This window comes from Colobus angolensis, unplaced genomic scaffold (genome assembly GCF_000951035.1).
Source record: "Colobus angolensis palliatus isolate OR3802 unplaced genomic scaffold, Cang.pa_1.0 Scaffold6, whole genome shotgun sequence".
NCBI lineage: Eukaryota > Metazoa > Chordata > Mammalia > Primates > Cercopithecidae > Colobus > Colobus angolensis.
Window position 1 is genome coordinate 27,652,173 of NW_012119598.1, and position 19,337 is coordinate 27,671,509.

The window sequence follows — 19,337 nt, forward strand, 5'->3', positions numbered from 1 at the left end:
ACAACTCGGCTTATCCCACCCAGGAACTGTAAGAAACTATATGAAATTGTGGAATATACATCAGAATCTTCCTAAAGCCTGGGGACCCTTGTACATTTATCAACACCTCCCATCTTCTTTTGCTTAAATTGGTTGAAAGTTGCCCCTGGGAGTGTTAGTTCTGCTGTACTTCAAGGCTGGGTTGTGCATCTGCAAAAGAAAAAAAAAAAAAGCAAATACCACTGGTGTTAGAGAAAGCAGAGGAGGAGGGACACAAATAACTGAGGTCAGACGTTGTTATCCTTGAAGGAAGCTATGTTCTTCCACTATTGGCAGATTGTAATAGGCCAACAGAATATGGGACGGGACATCAACAGTGCCTGTTCTAAGGGCTTCGCCTCTGAGAATATAGTGAATGCCATTCAAGGTCCCTCTGCCCTCCTTGCACCATATTCATTTAGCATTAGTGACCTCTTGTCTTCTAATACATGTCCGTATAGCATGGCCCTGCAGCCTCACCACCTGGACTGGCTCTGGGATGGACACCCGACCCAGGCTAGGCCAGGGGACCTTCAAGTGACATGTGACTAGCTGCACCTGTAGCAGGTGTGCATGGGAGTTGTGGGAAGAACTCTTCCACTTACATTATGGTCCAAAAGAAGAAAAAAAAGTGAACTGCGGAAACAGAAGACCAAAGCACATGTGCAGAGAGGAAGCTTCAAGATGGAAGGAGTTTGGGCAATTTTCTCATCTTTTTTTTCCCTTGGAGTCCCAGTATCATTCTAGTATGTTCTGGGAAATTTGTTCTCTGGAGACAAGGTAAATTTATTGACTAATATTGTTGAAGTATGGAAAATTAGCAACTTGCACAACCATTGCACTATGCTCATTGATTCTGTGAGTCAGAAATCTGGAATTTGAAAGGGGCAAGGTAGGAATGGTTTTTCTCTTCACCAAGATGTCTGGACCTCCCCTGGAAGGACTCCATAGCTGGAGGTGACTCAAAGGAAGAGAAATGCCCAAATTGCTGTCAAAAATTGAAACTCGTTTGCAAATCAAAATAAATGTGTATGCTACAGTTGTTTCACCCCAAATAATCAAATATGAATGTTTAAATGCTTAGTCAACATTTTGAAATTTTAAATCTTCATAATCCTGTGTGTATTTTACACTTACAGCTCATTTCAGTTGGAACTAGCTAGTGGGTAGGTGCCCTATTGCACAGCTCAAGTTTACAGTACACTCAGGCACAGCACTAGATTGGGGAATGGAGGAAATTCTCCTCATGGGGTACAGGGTGGGTGGACAGAGGGTGCTCAGGGCAGGCTTCCCAGGGTTTCCTTCATGAAACAGAAGCAGATTTCATAGTTACTGCTCCCAGGGGTGCTGTCGACTAGCCACAGCTACTGGTCCCCAGAATTCTCAGCCCAAGAAGACCCTATGGCCATGGAAAGAATATTTTTGTCCCTGCAACATCTGCTTCCTTTCCTGCCTTAGAGATGTGATGGCTGGTGTCTTTGTCTGATTCTGCCCCTGTGTTGAACAGCCCAGGTCGCTGTCGTGGGGCCCACTGATCTCATCCTGGCCATGGTGGGATAAAACACTACATTACGCTGCCATCTGTCACCCAAGAAAAATGCTGAGGACATGGAGGTGCAGTGGTTCCAGTCTCAGTTCTCCCCCACAGTGTGTGCGTATAATGATGGGGGAGAGAGAACAGAGAAGCAGATGGAGGAGTACCGAGGGAGAACCACCTTTGTGAGCAAAGACATCAGCAGGGGCAGCGTGGCCCTGATCATACACAACGTCACAGCCCAGGAGAACGGCACCTACTGCTGTTACTTCCAAGAAGGCAGGTCCTACGATGAGCCATCCTGTGCCTCGTGGTGGCAGGTGCATCTCTTCATTTGCTTTGTTACTTTGGCACAGTGTATCTTTTGGGGAAAGTATGTCTCCTAACTTCTGGCCCATTGCAGACCAGCACAGTCCTCTTTCCTGGATCCCCTTTCCACAGGGACACTCTCCCTATGGAAAGAAGATTCCAGGGAAAAATCCTTCCTCCTGCACAAGGGCTGCCATGAGTGAGTTTGCCCGGCTAAGCCGTGGACTTGACTTCTTGAGAAGCACCTGCAGAACTCATCTGAGGCCATGAGCAGGGGAAAATGGTGAATCTCAGAAGAGAAGTCTTATGCATTCCTTAGCACTGAGCTCTGCACTTCTGAGAGTGAGAGGAGACACCATTAATAATTGTCCCAGGACAAACTGGAATAAACAACAGCTGCTCAGAGAACTATGATATTTGAAATCTTATTTCTTGATAAATATTAATCCTGACTTCTTTCCCGAAATGCTGATTGCAAAGAGAGTGACTTATATGTAAATATAGGGTTTTATTAAAGCAAGACTTAATACAGAAGCAATTTTTTTTTTTTTTTTTTTGAGACGTGGTCTCGTTCTGCTGCCCAGGCTGGAGAGCAGTGGCAGGATCTCAGCTCGCTGCTGTCTTCACCTCCCAGGTTCAAGCAATTCTCCCTGCCTCAGCCTCCTGAGTAGGTGGGATTATAGGGATTATAGGCATGCACCACCATGCCTGGCATATTTTGTATTTTTAGTAGAGACAGGGTTTTGCCATGTTAACCAGGCTGGTCTCAAACTCCTGACCTCATGTGATCTGCCCATCTTAACCTCCCAAAGTGCTGTGATTACAAGTGTGAGCCACAGCGCCTAGCCCAGATGCAAAATTATGTTCCTGCTGACTCCACAGAGAAAGTGTAAGAATTTATCTGGCAGGGAATACACAAGGTTTCAACATAGAAATACATTTAAACTGGAATTTCTAGGAGTTTGCTAAAATGATATTAAGTGATTACCTCAGTCTTGGGGTTAGTTTATTGTGCTTTAAAAGATATATTTGAGGACTGAAAAAGCCTTTCAGGTGCAGGATAATCTGTGGTGGCATTTCACTCCATCAGACCAGAGGAGGTGAGGACTAGGGAATTGGGTCCGTCCCAGGGGACCTCAAATCATAGCAAGTAGGAGACCCCATCTTTGTTACTCACAATGGCAACTTTGCATGTGATTAAAACAGAATATTGTGGAAGGAGGCTTTCTTGACCCTGTGTCATGGCTGTGTTTGTAGCAGCACTGTAGGGTTGGCCAGTTATGATTTCTACGTGGCAGCAATCTGCTCCTCCCTCTCTGTAAAACTGACACTGGCCTGGCCTTCTCTACTCTGAATTGGGTTGCTGAGGACATTTTGTTTGTTTGTTTACTGTATTCTCTTTGTTAGGTTGGTTGGTGGCTGATTTTGCCCTTAAATCTATTTTGTCATGCTTCCTGTATTGAACCTCATAGAATGTTTTGAAGAACTTTGTTTTCCAATTTGCTGAATTATTTTATTTCTTATTCCACTGAGCCTTTAAATGTACAAGTAGTTTTATCTCCTGATAAAAATTAAAGTGAGCCTGGGTGACATGCAAAAACCCATCTCTTTAAAAAATATATTAAAAAATTAGCCACGCATGGTGGCACATGCCTGTAGTCTTAGCTATTTGGGAAGCTGAGGTGGGAGGATCACCTGAACCCAGGGAGTTCAGGCTGTGGTGAACCACGATCATGCCACTGTACTCCTGCCCAGGCGATAGAGTGAGACTGTGTCAAAAAATAATAATAATAATTAAATTGAGCCACAACAATAGACTTAAGTTATTGGCTTAATTTCCTGTTTTTGCCATAATTTGGAGACTTTACAAAGGAATTATTCAGAAGAAGTTTGGATGTTCACACATGGCTGAAGCATCCCCTAGGACCATGCAGCTCTTTCATACCTGGTATTCACTTTTATTGAAGATTCATTAAACATGGATTGTAGTTAGGGTAAATCTAGATTCTTAGGATTTTTGGTGATGATCTCTGATATTGAAAAAGTGATATGGTTATCTTAATCCCAAGAGCATCCAGATCTTTCTAATAAATTTATGTTCTCAAAGCACTATAAGAAAATCGCCCCACCTGTGCAACACTTTGTCTCTACAATAGAATAAAATGTTAGCCAAGCATGGTGGAACATACCTGTAATCCTAGCTAGTTGGGAGGCTGAAGTGGGAGGATCTCTTGAGCCCAGGACTACAGGGCGCAATGAGCTATGACTTTGCCACTGCACTCCAGCCTGGACAACAGAGCTAAAACCCTGTCTCTAAAAAACAAAAGAAAAACAAAAGAGATATTGCCTAACAGACAGAGCCTCTGGGAGGTAAACTGTGAATTAGGATTAGGGTTGGCTTTGCAGGCTACCATGATGAGGCTCCTAAAAACCATCACCTACTATAGGTGGGAGAGAGCTGCAGTTATGTGAAGCCCTAACTTAGACAGAGAAGTCAATATCTTTAGGTCAAAAGGTTGCTTAGTATTCTGCCTGCCTGGCAGATTTCTGTCCTTCTACTTGTTACTCAAGAGCTTCTGGAAGCTGAGGTCTACTGAGAAGTCGTCCTAGGACCAGAAAGTGAACTCCACAATCTGCCTGTTTGAAGTTGGAGTTTACAAACCCACCTTAAGTGAGAAAATTAATCTGGCAGGATAAATTGAATAAGCATTTATAGCAGACACTTAGATGCTTGGTGCTGCGATGGGGCCTGTAGGTGGAACACAAAGAAAAGGGTACAATGGGATCCGTTCCTCTTAGAGAGCTCACAGTTTATGTGGCCCATTGGTCTGCTGGTGTTCTCCAACATCAAAATTATTTCTTCCTTACCCTCATCCTTTGTTTCTTCCTTCCTATTTCTTGCTTCTTATCTCCCTCTGTTTTTCCTTTACTTTCTGTCTTCACAGAAGTGATGCAGTCAGCACTGAGACACCACTGCCTTTTGGCTGAGCCCTGGTATCTCTCCCCAGTACTGGACTCTGAGACCCTCATTGAAATGAGAGACCACGAGGACGGGAACATCTGGCTGGAGTGCATGTCTAGAAAGTGGTACCCGAAGCCCCTCACAGTGTGGAGGGACACCTATGGTGAGGTCGTGCCTGCCCTGAAGGAGGTCTTCACCCCTGACACAGACGACCTCTTCATAGTCGCCACAGCTATGATCATCAGAGACAAGTCAGTGAGGAACATGTCCTGCTCTATCAATGATACTCTGCTTGGCCAGAAGAAAGAAAGTGTCATTTTTATTCCAGGTTAGTTATCTGCTCTCTGAGACTCATTGACTGCATGGGGGATCCTCAGCACACAGATGGAGCCCCAGAGCGGGGATGGGGGCAGCAGTGTGCGTGGAATGGTCCTGACCCCTGTGGAGCTGGAGGCTGCAGCTGATATGAAGCTTCTCTAATTCCTTTTCACAAAAGGAGAATCAAAGAGCCCCAAAACTCAAGAGTAGGAGCCTCTTCTCTGAGGGTCAGCCTAGTCTTTTTTTTTTTTTTTTTTTTTTTCTGCAAGGACCTTATGATGCAGCAATTTTTAAACATTGAAAACAACCATGACACATGGAGGGAGAGTGGTGTAGATAGGTGACTCTACACTTGGTGCTCCTGTATGCTGCAGCCATCCCTTCCTGCCCAGGGGATTTTCCAAGGAACAGAGCTGGGGAAAATCCTTATTGATACACACTCATAATCCATTCAACAAATGTTCAAGAAGCATATCGTATATTCAAGACACTGTTCAAGAAACCAAGAGTAAATCACTGAACAAAATACATCAAGATCTCTTCCCCCAAAAAGTGATTAAATAATTGACCATATATTCTATCAGATGGTTTGAACATCTGTAGGAAACATTAAGCATGGAGGGAATAAAGAGAGGCAAGGGCCTGAGACATTGCAATTATTAACAAAATGGTCAGGGAAGACTTCACTGTAAAGATGGAAATTGAGTCATCTTGTCTGATGGCAAGGAACCATCAGATGCTTAAGGACTGTGCATCCCAGCTATTGGAAGAGCATATGCAAAGTACTTGGGGAAGGAACATCCCTAGCAGTTTCCAGGACCCTCAGAGGGCGATGCTGGTGTGGCTGAAATGGAGTGAGTGCAGGAAGTGACAGGAAGTAAATTCACAGAGGCAATGAAAACACATTATACATGGCATCGCAAGCCACAAAAAGACTTTGGTTTTTGGAGCGAGTGACTTGGAAAGCACTGGAAGGATTTGAGCTAAGAATTAACGTGATCTCACTTGGGCTGGTCTGCTGAGAACAGACTACCGATGGTAAGGGCAGAATAAGAAGGAAGGTACTGCAGTATTCCAGGTGTGAGGGATGGTGGCTTGAGACAGGGTGGTGGCTGTGCTGACTCAGCATGACAGGTTAGCTTTATGCACATTGGTCCTTCCCATGGTGACTGCAGATGTTTCTGTTTTGCTACCTCTGGGCCTTGGCCCTGGAAGCCACTGAGGTGTCAGCCAGGGCTGAGCCAGCATCACTTTCTCCATCTGAGTTTTCTGAGGGAGAAACTAACAAAGCAGGTGGCTGAGGAGCTCTTGAGATGTGTTCTTAGCTCTTGAGATGTGTTCCTCTCACCTGGATATTCTATTTCAAACTAAGTGGACATTTCTGGCTGCCTTTTCAGAATCCTTTATACCCAGCAGGTCTCCCTGTGTGGTGATCCTGCCTGTTATCATGATTATTCTGATGATATTCATTGCCATATGCATCTACTGGATCAACAAACTCCAAAAGGAAAAAAAGATTCTGTCAGGAAAAAGAGTTTGAAGAGGAAAGGAAAGAAACTGCACTAAAGGAACTGAAGAAAGAACGTGCGGAAAAAGAGAAAGAACTTCAAATACAAGGTAAAAGAGGCCAGGTATAGTGGCTCAAGCCTTGAATCCCAACACTGTGGGAGGCTGAGGCAGGCGGATGACTTGAGCCCAGGAGTTCGAGACCAACCTGGGCAATAAAGTGAGACCTTATCTCTAATTAAAAAAAAAAAAAAAAAAACTAAAAGAGTAGGAGGACAGTTCACCATTATAGAAAGGACACAACTCTCCCAATACCAGCATAGGGAAGAGAGAGGAAATGCACAGTAGCAGCAACAAGGACTTGAAACTCTCATGTCCTTGGAATGAACCTCTCAGAGCTTTCGTTCTTTCATTCTGCCAGGATTGCACTCATTCACCTGGCTACATAAAGTACATTGGGCAATGGTTGAGCAAAAGCAAGTGTAACAATGTACTGATACTACCCAGCCACCTGATCACATATCATTTCTGGTTTCTGACAGTGCCCTAGGCGTGAGGGAAGGAAGATGTTGCTGTGCATAGAAAGGACGGTTCCTGGATTGTTTACTATAAACCCAACTTCTTTTAGTTCTTCTATTGAAGACATGGTTTTGTTTCTGTTTTTCAAAGCAACTTCAAGAAGAATTACATAAGTTTAGCCTTTCCTGAACTACTCTGTGTACAATTTGTGTTCTGCACATTTAGCAGCATCTCATGACATTCACCTCTGTCTGTCCCTTGCCGGATGGAGAAGAGTATTCTCACATGCTGGTGAGTGCCTCTGATGTTCCCTCAGATCTCAGCTTTCTCCCACTAGCCAGCTAACAGGACTCATTAGAGGAGATGAGCAAGGGGCCCAGGGCTAGGCAGGGATAGCAGGGAGCTGGGGTCAGGTCATCAACAGTGTCCCAGCAATGGTGCATCATGGCTCTTCTGTCAGGGGATCCCGGCAGCTCTCAATCCACCTTATGGTTTACATCCCAGGATCCTTTCTCTTTTGGAATAATTTAATACATAATTACCAGAGGTTTCCATATATAGTAGCCTCCCCAAGACTTATGCTTCAGTGGTTTTTGCTCTCTGATGGATCAATTTAAAAGAAGACAATGCTGTCTTAGCAATTTATATACTAGGGATGGTGTAGACTGTGCATAGTTGAAGGCCCATGTGGGGAAGAGGCTATAAAGGTTCCCAGCTGGCCTGACAGAATAGTATACAAATAAGTGGCCAGAAATGCCTTTCTGCTCCTAAGAGAACACTAATACTTCGTGTATAGCCTGCCAGGGGAGGCGTCTGGGTGAATAGGAGAGCACAGAACCCAATTGCCCACTCCCAATGAACACTTCCCATCTTATGATTCAGCCCCTCTGTCCGTAAGCACCACAGAATCCAAGCTTTACCAGATGCCATGACACATGGACCTTTCCTCTTCAGGTGAATTTCAAAATTGCCACTGTCAACTTGGGACAAAATAGCAAATTGTCACAACCAGACATATTAACTTGGGGAATGGAGGAAATCATTTTAACACAATAGAAAGGTAAACTGAATCAGTAAGAATAAATGCAGATGGGAGAGGCCTGCAGAGTGCCCGGATTCTGGAGCATTTCTTGCACCGACAGGAAATGCACCTAGGTAGGCACCTACATTTCCTATACCTACCTATATGTTCTTTCCCCAGTTCTTTTAGCAACTTCTTTCCTTTCCTATTCAAATCTCTTTTCCCCAGACAGAATCTTTTTTTTCCTTTTGGAGTTTGTTGATTCATTAGGTATACAGAAGTCATACCTGCAGACATCAGACCCATGTTGTTGAAGCAAAACTGGATGGAAATAGTTCCTCCCTACCTTTGCCTACAGACTCCTCAGGCAGCAGGTTTTCTTTTGGGGACATTTATTTTTCTCCTTTATCCTTGAAGGGTGTCCTTGGCAGTCATTTAAATCAGTTGTCATCTGGTAAAAGGAACACATAGGACCGATGAAGAGACCCTTTATCCTCCAGGACAGTGTGAAGGGAACGACTCACCTTAGTTGATCCTCTGGGGAGAGGAGGAGCAGGACATAAAGCCTCTGTGCTGGTTTGATCCAAGTTGGAAAGTTTCTAACTAAAGAAAGTCCCAGAGATCACAGGTCTTGAATAGAAAAGGGAATAGACCTTAGGATGCTAAAAATGTAAATGATTAATTTGGGCTCATTTCCTAAACTCTCTGGATTTCATAAAGCCTCAGTTCTCAACCTGAGGGTGCTGCTTCTGTCTCTGGAGAGACAGAAGTGCAGCTTCAGAGGCCAGGATGATGGCTCACACCTGTAACCCCAGCACTTTGGGGGGCAGAAGTGGGAGGATCAATTGAGATTGGGAGTTCGAGACCAGCCTGATCAACATGGAGAGAAACTTTGTTTCTACTAAAAATATAAAATTAGCCAGGCATGGTGGCACATGTCTGTAATCCCAGCTACTTGGGGGACTGAGGCAGAAGAATTACTTGAACCCGGGAGGTAGAGGTTGCGGTGAGCCAAGATCACACCATTGCACTCAGGCCTGAGCAACAAGAGCAAATCTCCGTCTCAAAAAAAAAAAAAAAAGTGCAGCTTCAGTAATTCTCGAGTATGAGCTGCCTGGGATCAGGGGGCCTTCAGGGAAATGGCCCCTATGTGAGGATCACCCAGCAGCTGCCTGAGACCTCTCTGGGGACCAGGAACCACACAGAGTTCCTGAGACTTCCTCTGCAACCAATGTGGTCCTAGACCCAGACACTGCTCATCCTGATCTCTTTGTGTCAGAGGACAAAAGGAGTGTGACATTTCAGGGAGAGCATGCCAGACAACCCAGAGAGATTCGATAGTCAGCTTTGTGTTCTGGGCCAGGAGAGCTTCGCCTCAGGAAAACATTACTTGGAGGTGGAGGTGGAAAGCATGATTGAGTGGACTGTGGGGATCTGTAGAGACAATGTTGAGAGGAAATGGGAGGTCCTGCTCCTTCCTCAGAATGGCTTCTGGACCTTGGAGACACATAAAAGGAAATACTGGGCCCTGACCTCCCCTAAGTGGATTCTCTCTCTGGAGAAGCCCCTTTGACAGGTGGGCATCTTCCTGGACTATGAAGCTGGAGACATCTCCTTCTGCAACATGAGGAACAGATCACACATGTACACATTTCCCCATTCAGCCTTTTCTGTGCCTGTGGGGCTCTTGTTCAGCTTAGGCCCTTGAGAGCCGCATCTTAATCTGCTCCGCATTCACAGGAGCCAGTGGGGTCACGGTGCCTGAAGAGGGCTGGACACTTCACAGAGCAGAGACCCACCACAGCCCACAGAACCAGTTCCCTGTCTCCCAGCCATGGAGATAAGCCCTGGCCATCTGCACAATGCACAGTGCCCCTGGTGGAAGACACGCCCTCCTCCCCTCTGGTCACACAAGAGAACCTCTTCCAGCTGCCTTTCACACCCACTCCAGACCTCAGCCCCTGTTCACCTCCTCATTAGGTGTGACTTTAGTAGTTCCTTTGGTTGTAACTATGAGACGGGAACAACTAGTTGTTCCACGGCTCCCAGCCAGGAAGAAACTGTGAGAAGCTGATTGGTAGCAAACCTGCTGTTTAACATCAGGGTGGCCACATTGAGCCCAGTATGCCAGCTGGCACCAGATGCTGTGGACTTGGAATGAGGCCAAGAGTAGTTGCCAGAATGTGAGAGGAGGGAGGAATCCACAGGACCAGCAGAGGGAAGAGGGAACCAGATATGCAGGTCAGAGATAGAGGAAGTGGAACCAGAGAGCTGGGAGGGACCAAGGTCGTAAGGATGGCTAAGTCCTACCATAACATCTAAGGGGTCCCAGGAGATGATAGCTCATTTCCACCCAACCCCAGGATTTCCACAGCACACACCCACAGGCCTGGAGCTGGGATGAAGATGAATGAAGAACATGGACTCATGTGGATGTGGTTTGGCTCACGTATCCCTGCAATAAACAAGGAGTCAGTACGCAGTCCTTGGGTGTGGTTTAGGTTTGAGGTCCTGGTTGAGCAGGGCAGTAGTGGACCAGGTCTGCCACAGCATTCAAGTTCAGTGGGGGCACCAGTGGCTTCAAACTTCCTGATCTAATTATGTCTTTAGACATTTAATAACTATTGAGGGCCTTGAGGAGCTTTTGTTTATTCGGGTTGATATTTGTTAATATTTACAGCATTTGACATTAAAACAGAAAATGTTAAAATGTTGTTTACTAATTCATGTTAAAATACGATGAGTGAACCAAATATAGGTTAATATAAATAGAATGTTTTGTGAAAAATCAACTGTTGTGTCCAAACAAAAGAACAAGGAGTGTGACATGGGTTAACCTTTTTCAAATCTAATGTCTGGCTTAATAAAAGATGTTTGTATTCTCATATCTGCTTTTGTATTAAATCTATTGGTATATCATAGGTTATATAAGCTCCAAAAAACCTTATTGTACCCTATCGAGAGAATGAGATCAAAAACAACAAATGTTATATTATGATGATGATGATGAAAATAGTATTAATATTGGGGACTCCTTAGGAGTATATCAGAGTTCTCCCTAGGAGTCCCCAGACCATATTTGGAATAGAGGATCCTGGAAGTGAATCCATGAGTTGCTTAATTTTAAATGTCAACTTGACTGGATTAAGGAATACCTAGACAACTGGTATATTATTTCTGGGTGTGCCTGTGAATGTGTTTCCAGAAGAGATTGGCATGTGAGTCAGTGGGAAATTCTCCCCTCCTCTTGGCTGGGAGCCCAATACGATAAAAAGGCAGAGGAAAGGCAAATTCTTCTCTCCCCTGAGACATTCTTCTTCTGCTGCTCTTGGACATCAGAACTCCTGGCTCTCGGGCCTTTGAGACTGGGGACTTGTACCAGAAAGTCCTGGGTTCTCAGGCCTTTTCGCTTTGGACTGAGATTTACACAATTGGCGTCCCTAGTTCTGAGGCTTTCAAACTTAAACTGAGCCATGCTACCAGCATCCCAGGGTCTCCAGCCTACAGACAAGCTATCATGGGATTTCTCAGCCTCCATAATCACATGAGCCAATTTCCCTAATAAACGCCCACTCATCATATATATCTATATCTATATGGTATTGGTTTCGTCTCTCTGGAGAATTCTGACTAATACAATCAGGCATCTAAAATTCTGACTTGAATGGCAGTATTTTAGGTTTGAGACAATTCAATAATCCAACAGGAATGAAAAAAATTTCAAAAATCCAAAATTGTATTACTGCAGTTACAAAAAGACACATTATTGAAAGAATCCAGAGTGATTCTTTGAACCTCTGAGGTTGAGAGCCAGATCATATATGCCCCTGAAAGTCATGATGCTAACCTAGGCTTTACCTGAGAGGGCAGCCACCAGAAGGTTTGACAGAAAAAAAACTGGACTTACTTCAGATGCTAGACCGAGATGGGCTGTGTGTAGGAGTGGTGGATGGAAGCCTGAAAACCCAGCTGGGAGCTACTGCAGTGATCCAGAGGGGAGATGCCGATGACTTGTATCAGGGAGGAGCCATGAAATTATCTGATGCTGTATTTATTTTCAAGACAGAGTAAAAAGGCTTTGCTGGTAAACCTAAATGTGGTGTGTCCAGTTAGAATGGCCATCATTAAAAAATCAGGAAACAACAGGTGTTGGAGAGGATGTAGAGAAATAGGAACACTTTTACACTGTTGGTGGGATTGTAAACTAGTTCAACCATTATGGAAAACAGTATGGCGATTCCTCAAGGATCTAGAACTAGATGTACCATATGACCCAGCCATCCCACTACTGGGTATATACCCAAGGGATTATAAATTATTCTACTACAAAGACACATGCACACGTATGTTTATTGCGGCACTATTCACAATAGCAAAGACTTGGAATCAACCCAGATGTCCATCTGTGACAGACTGGATTAAGAAAATGTGGCACATATACACCATGGAATACTATGCAGCCATAAAAAAGGATGAGTTTGCGTCCTTTGTAGGGACATGGATGCAGCTGGAAACCATCATTCTTAGCAAACTATCACAAGAAGAGAAAACCAAACACCACATGTTCTCACTCATAGGTGGGAACTGAACAATGAGATCACTTGGACTCGGGAAGGGGAACATCACACACTGGGGCTTATCATGGGGAGGGGGGAGGGGGGAGGGATTGCATTGGGGAGTTATACCTGATATAAATGATGAATTGATGGGTGCTGAAGAGTTGATGGATGCAGCACACCAACATGGCACAAGTATACATATGTAACAAACCTGCACGTTATGCACATGTACCCTAGAACTTAAAGTATAATAAAAAAATAAAAAATAAAAAAAAATAAAAAAATAAAAATTAAAAAAAAATAAAAATATCTTCCTAATATTAGGAATCACAGTTAACAGCATGCAGCATGTCCATAAATATATTGTTTACAAGAAAAAAATACAAAGTATAAAGTTATTAAAAAAAAAAAAGAAACTCATTTAGGAGCATGGCCTCCAAAAAAAATAAGTTTTGGAAGGTAATCCTTTATTTTTGTTTTTTCTTTGAAATGCCAATAAAGCTCAAGTGACAACAACAACAACAACAACAAAAATGTGGTGTGTGAAAAAGGAGGACATCAAGGGTGACCACAAGGTTTTAATCTTAAGAAACAGTACAGATGGAGTTTCCACTTACGGAGATGAGGAAACTGAAGGAGAAGTCCATTTTGGAGGCCAGAGGAGGAGCCAGCATAGAATCCAAAGTCAGTTTTGGATACGTTTGGGTTGAGGAGCTTACTAGAGATCCCCGTGGAGATGCAGAGTAGGCAGGTGAATAATAAATGTGCAGGCCGGGCACAGTGGCTCATACCTGTAATCTCAGCACCTTGGGAAGCCAAGGCACGTGGATCATCTGAGGTCCAGTGTTCAAGACCAGCCTGGCCAGCATGGCGAAATCCCATCTCTACTAAAAATACAAAAAATAACTGGGTGCAGTGGCATGCACCTGCAATCCCAACTACTCAGGAGGCTGAGGTAGAAGAATCACTTGAACCCGGGAGGCGGAGGTTGCAGTGAACCGAGATTGCACCACTGCGCTCCAGCCTGGGAGACAGAGTGAGACTGCATCTCAAAAAATAAGTAAATAAATAAATAAATAAAATGATAGCAATAATACTTAATGTGCAGTCCAGGCAACAGGTCAGGGCTGGAAACACAAGTTACTCTTTTTGTCTTCTGTATCTTCATGTTTGTTGCCACTGCCTATTTCTATTTAATGCATTAGTGATCTATTCCTGCTTAACAAATTACCACAAACTTAATGGTTTAAAACAGCACACATTTATCATTTTAGTTTCTGTGGGTCAGAAATCCAGGCAGACCTTAGAGGGCTTCTCTTTTCAGAACTTCACAAAGCAAAAGTCAAGGTGTTGGCCAGGCTGTAGCATCATCTGGAGTCTTGACTGTGGGAGAGTCTTCTTTTCAGATCACTCAGGCCATTAACAGAATTCATTTCTTTACAGTTGAAGGACTGAGGGCCCTGGCTCCCTACAGGCTGAAGCTGGAGGCTGCTCTCAGCTCCTACAGGCCACCTCAGCTCCTTGCTATGTGGGTCTCCGACAATGACTACTTTCATCTTCAAAGCCAGCCGGGAAAACAGAGCCTCTAGAGTGGGTCGGCTAGCAAGACAGTCTTACAGTACATAATGTAGTCATGGATGGGACGTGCCATCAGCTTTACCATATTTTATTGATTAGCAGCAAGCCACAGGTTCAGCTCACACTCAGGGAAAGTACAGGCTGCAAACTGCAAGAGGAGTAATCTTAAGAGGTCCACTTCAGAGTCTGTAGGGTACACCATATATAAGCTCAAGGTTCTCCCATTGTAACTGCCCTGCTTCCCCTCTCCCAGGACAGTACACCACACTTGCCTCTCTCTAGGTCTCTACTTCCATGCAAGCAAAGTCTCAGAAAGAGAACACATGCATGGCCATCAGGCACTGTTTGCCATGATGCTGGCTACTGCTGTACCACACCATAAACATTGTTTTATCAGTTACTAGTAGGTTCCCAACCATTAAATCCATTATACATTTCTATTTTTCCCTCCCACCCCCATGTTTTTATTTTGTTTTGTTTTGTTTTGTTTTGTTTTTAGAGAGACAGGATCTTGCTCTGTCACCCAGGTTAGAGGTCAGTGATGTGATCATAGCTGAGTGTGGCCTTGATCTCCTGGGCTCAAGCGATCCTCCTGCCTTAGCATCCCATAGTGCTGGGATTATAGCTGTGAGGCACTGGGCCTTGCTTGTCTTTATGCACTTCTGTCCTTTCTTTATGGACAACCCTGAGTTCTTCATAGACCTGCCTAAGTAGGTAGGTGTTCCTGCTTATGTGGCATCTGCCTCATCAATCACCAGGCCTCTCTTCTTGGTCTTTCCCTACTCCTAGGGAGATCCTTCTCAGATTTCTTGTTCCATTTGCTCCAGAACTGCTTAAATTCCTTAGGCTTTGGTCCTGGACTCTCGTTTCACACCACATATACTCTTATATGGCCCAGTCCATTTTCAGAGTGGCACCTGCATTTCTGTCTCCAGCCCCACGCATTCCCTGAACTCAGTGCCCACTAGCATCTCACAGTGAGTGTGTCCAAAACTAAATTCCCATCAGCCCTGCCTACCCATCATTATCTGAGTCAGTGACACCACCTAACAGTCATTTTAGCCTTCTCTTTTTCTCTCTTAACCCACCACATCTGACTGATAGCCAAGTCCTGCTATTTGTACTTCCTTTCAATAGTTCAGCTCAGTGGTTTGAGCACAGACTCTTTTGCCAGACAGCCTGGGCTCAAGGCCCAGGTCAGAAAGAAACTACTTGTGTGACCTTGGGGAGTCATTTAGCCTCCCTGGACCTCAGCTTTGACATCTATAAAATGTGGGAAATACGGTATCTCTTAGTGTTGCTCTGAATCTTATTAATACATGTAAATCTCTAAGCACATTACCAGTATCGTAGCAGGTTCTATGTAAGTATTTCCTAGTATTAATGTGAGTAATCAATCAAGTCTCCTTTCCTCCTTCGCCAAGCCACCATCATTTGTTGCTTAGAGTGTCACAGTAGCTTCCTTCCTGGTCTCCCTGCTTCCTAACATCTGGCGCACCAAATGAGGATGGGATATATTGGGCAACCCCAGTAGGCATCATCCCATAGAATACAATGTAAATGGCAACCCCTGCCTCCCATCTTCCCTGGCACCTGCCCCACTGCTATTTTCAGTGTACACATTTTCTCATGTCAAACTTTTCAGAGATTTTCCCTTCACCTTCAAACTAAAACTTCAACTCCACAGCAGGCAACTGTTGATGTTGTCTACAGGGGAGGTGGATTATTTATGAGTCATCAATGCAGGGATCAGAATTAAACCTTTCAGAATGGAAGACAACGAAAATCATTGAGGGTTAATACATGCAGGTGCTATGCTGACTCTTCCTTAAATAACTTATGAACCACATCTCATTTCCACCCTACAGATGAAGAAACAGAAACATTGAGTAATTCGTTAACCAGCTTTTGGTTCCAGGACTAATGAGTTGTGCATGACAACAGATGAAGATAGAAGAAAAAAAAAAGCCTAGAGACAGTAGATAGTAAGCTGGTGTGCCTGTGCCGTGCTGACAGATATGTAGATATAGCAGAAAGAAAATTTGTGTTCATGGGAGGTCTGAAAGGCGACAAGTGGTGAGATAACTATGAGAAATGGACATTTCTTGATGAGACTAACTCAGTAAAGGAGACTAATTTCTGGGCATTTTGCCACACCTACTGCATGCAGGACACTGCACTAGATCTTACAAAAGACAAAGAGAAGATAGCGTCAAGTGCCTAGGTCTTGAAGGAGGGCTGAGTGCACTTTTCACTTAGCGTACATTCTTGTGACTTACTTTTTTATCATACAATGTTGTAAGCAAACTGCATGTATTGTCTCATTCCATGCTCATAGCAACAACTCTAAAAGTCAAGTACTATTACTGTCCTTATTTTACAGGTAGGAAAAATGGGGCACAGAGAAGTTTGGGAACTGACCAAAGGTCACACAGGCCACCTGACTTGAAAATTAGTGCTCTTATCCACTGTATTATGCAACTTCTCCTCACCAGTTTTGAACTTCAGTGGCTGAGACCTCTCAATAAAAATTTGTTGAATCACTGAATTCATTTCTGCCCCATTTCACATCCATTTCTTTCCCAAGACTTCTTTCCCAGAGTTCAGTATAAAGCTGCATGAGAAATGGACCCAGGGCCTCGTACTTTGGAAACTACAAAGTTCAATGATATAAAGTATTGGGCCCAGAAACTCCTAATCTGAAGCTTAGCACCTCAGCTGCTGTGTCAGAATGACTTGGATCCTCCAAGCAAGGGTGGGGTGATCGTTCTTACTGATATAATTTCAAGCAGCAAAGCTTCTGATAGACTGTGAATTTAAAAATGAGCAAATGGGCTGGGCGCAGTGGCTCATGCCTATAATCCCAGCACTTTGGGAGGCCGAGGTGGGTGGCTCACCTGAGGTCAGGGGTTGGAGGTCAGCCTGGGCAATGGGTGAAACTCCATCTCTACTAAAAATACAAAATTCGCCAGGCATAGTGGCACATGTCTGTAATCCCAGCTACTTGGGAGGCTGAGGCAGGAGAATCGCTTGAACCTCGGAGGCGGAGGATGCGGTGAGCCAAGATCGTGCCATTGCACTCCAGCCTGGGCAACAAGAGTAAATCTCCGTCTCACCAAAAAAAAAAAAAAAATGAGCGCATGAACATTTAAATAAATAAGTAAATAAGGATGATGGATAAATAGGGAATAACAGTGATGATGGATAAACAGTGGTATGGATTATAACAAAGTAAGGAAGTTTATTAAAATACTAAGCATATCACTATAATCTAAATGGTAGGCAACTTGTATTCACGAAAAATTCTTTCACCTTTGCTTTATGTTTTAGAAGTTTTATGATAAATGGTTGGGAAGGAAAAGGGGGAGGGAAAAATTTTGATATTCTGCTGATAACAGAGAACAGAAATGCCACTGGCTTAAACAAAACAAGGGTTTTCTTGTTTTTTCTTGTGTTATTTGTTTGTTTTCATGTAAAATGAATTTAGATCCTAGTAGTGCAGGGCCAATCTGGCAGCTCAGAGTTGTCAGTCATACCCCAGCCTGCTGCTGACTTCATTCTCTGCTATCTCTGCATGTGGCTTCCAATCTCAAGGTTGCTTTATGGTTCTAGGAGGGCTGCTGCACCTCCAGTTCAAAGGTCTACATCCTAGGCAAGAGGAAGAAGGAAGTACGGAGAGTGTACCCTCACACTCCGAGCTATCTTGGCCTCCCTTTTGAAGGACCTCTGGGAGAAGCACAAGCCCACAACTTCCACCTACAAACTATTGATTCCAACTTAGTCCCTTGCTCTCTGGTACCTATGAGATAGCAGAGCCTACTGCAGTACCCAAGAAAATTGGGCCTTGTCACCAAGAAAAAAGGGGGACTGCATGATGCAGAAGCAAGCAGCTATCTCAACCAGATACGACACAGCCTAAATTCAAACTGTTACAATATAATCAAATTTCATCTACCCCAGTCACATCTTAATTTTAGGAGTTTTGATCATTGACTTGCAAATCAGGGCATCCCTGTCTTGTGCCAGTTTTCAAAGGGAATGCTTCCAGTTTTTGCCCGTTCAGTATGATATTGTCTGTGGGTTTGTCATACATAGTTCTTATTATTTTGACATACGTCCCATCAATACCGAATTTATTGAGAGTTTTTAGCATGAAGGACTGTTGAATTTTGTCAAAGGCCTTTTCTGTATCTATTGAGATAATCATGTGGTTTTTGTCTTTGGTTCTGTTTATATGCTGTATTGCGCTTATTGATTTGCGTATGTTGAACCAGCCTTGCATCCCAGGGATGAAGCCCACTTGATCATGGTGGATAAGCTTTTTGATGTGCTGCTGGATGGTGTCTGCCAGGCTTTGGTATCAGGATGATGCTGGCCTCATAAAAGGAGTTAGGGAGGATTCCCTCTTTTTCTATTGATTGGAATAGTTTCAGAAGGAATGGTACCAGCTCCTCCTTGTACCTCTGGTAGAATTTGGCTGTGAATCTCTCTGGTCCTGGACTTTTTTTGGTTGGTAGGCTATTAATTATTGCCTCAATTTTAGAGCCTGTTATTGGTCTATTTAGGGATTCAACTTCTTCCTGGTTTAGTCTTGAGAGAGTGTATGTGTCCAGGAATTTATCCATTTCTTCTAGATTTTCTAGTTTATTTGTGTAGAGATGTTTATAATGTTCTCTGAGGGTAGTTTGTATTTCTGTGGGGTCAGTGGTGCTATCCCCTTTATCATTTTTTATTGCCTCTATTTGATTCTTCTCTCTTTTCTTCTTTATTAGTCTTACCAGTGGTCTATCAATTTTGTTGATCTTTTCAGAAAATCAGCTCCTGGATTCATTGATTTTTTGAAGGGTTTTTTGTGTCTCTATCTCCTTCAGTTCTGCTCTGATCTTAGTTATTTCTTGCCTTCTGCTGGCTTTTGAATGTGTTTGCTCTTGCTTCTCTGGTTGTTTTAATTGTGATGTTATTGTGTCAATTTTAGATCTTTCCTGCTTTCTCTTGTGGACATTTAGTGCTATA

The 19,337-nt window shown here is 43.7% G+C and overlaps 1 pseudogene across 1 annotated transcript; it reads left to right on the top strand.

Moving 5' to 3' along the window:
• Positions 1-336: 336 nt before the first annotated feature.
• On the top strand, positions 337-11,023 carry LOC105526840 (annotated as a pseudogene). Its single transcript, XR_001004152.1, has 7 exons — positions 337-406; positions 1,526-1,872; positions 4,870-5,151; positions 6,539-6,662; positions 7,155-7,168; positions 7,407-7,457; positions 9,416-11,023. The product of XR_001004152.1 is annotated as a putative butyrophilin subfamily 2 member A3 (transcript).
• Positions 11,024-19,337: the final 8,314 nt, after the last annotated feature.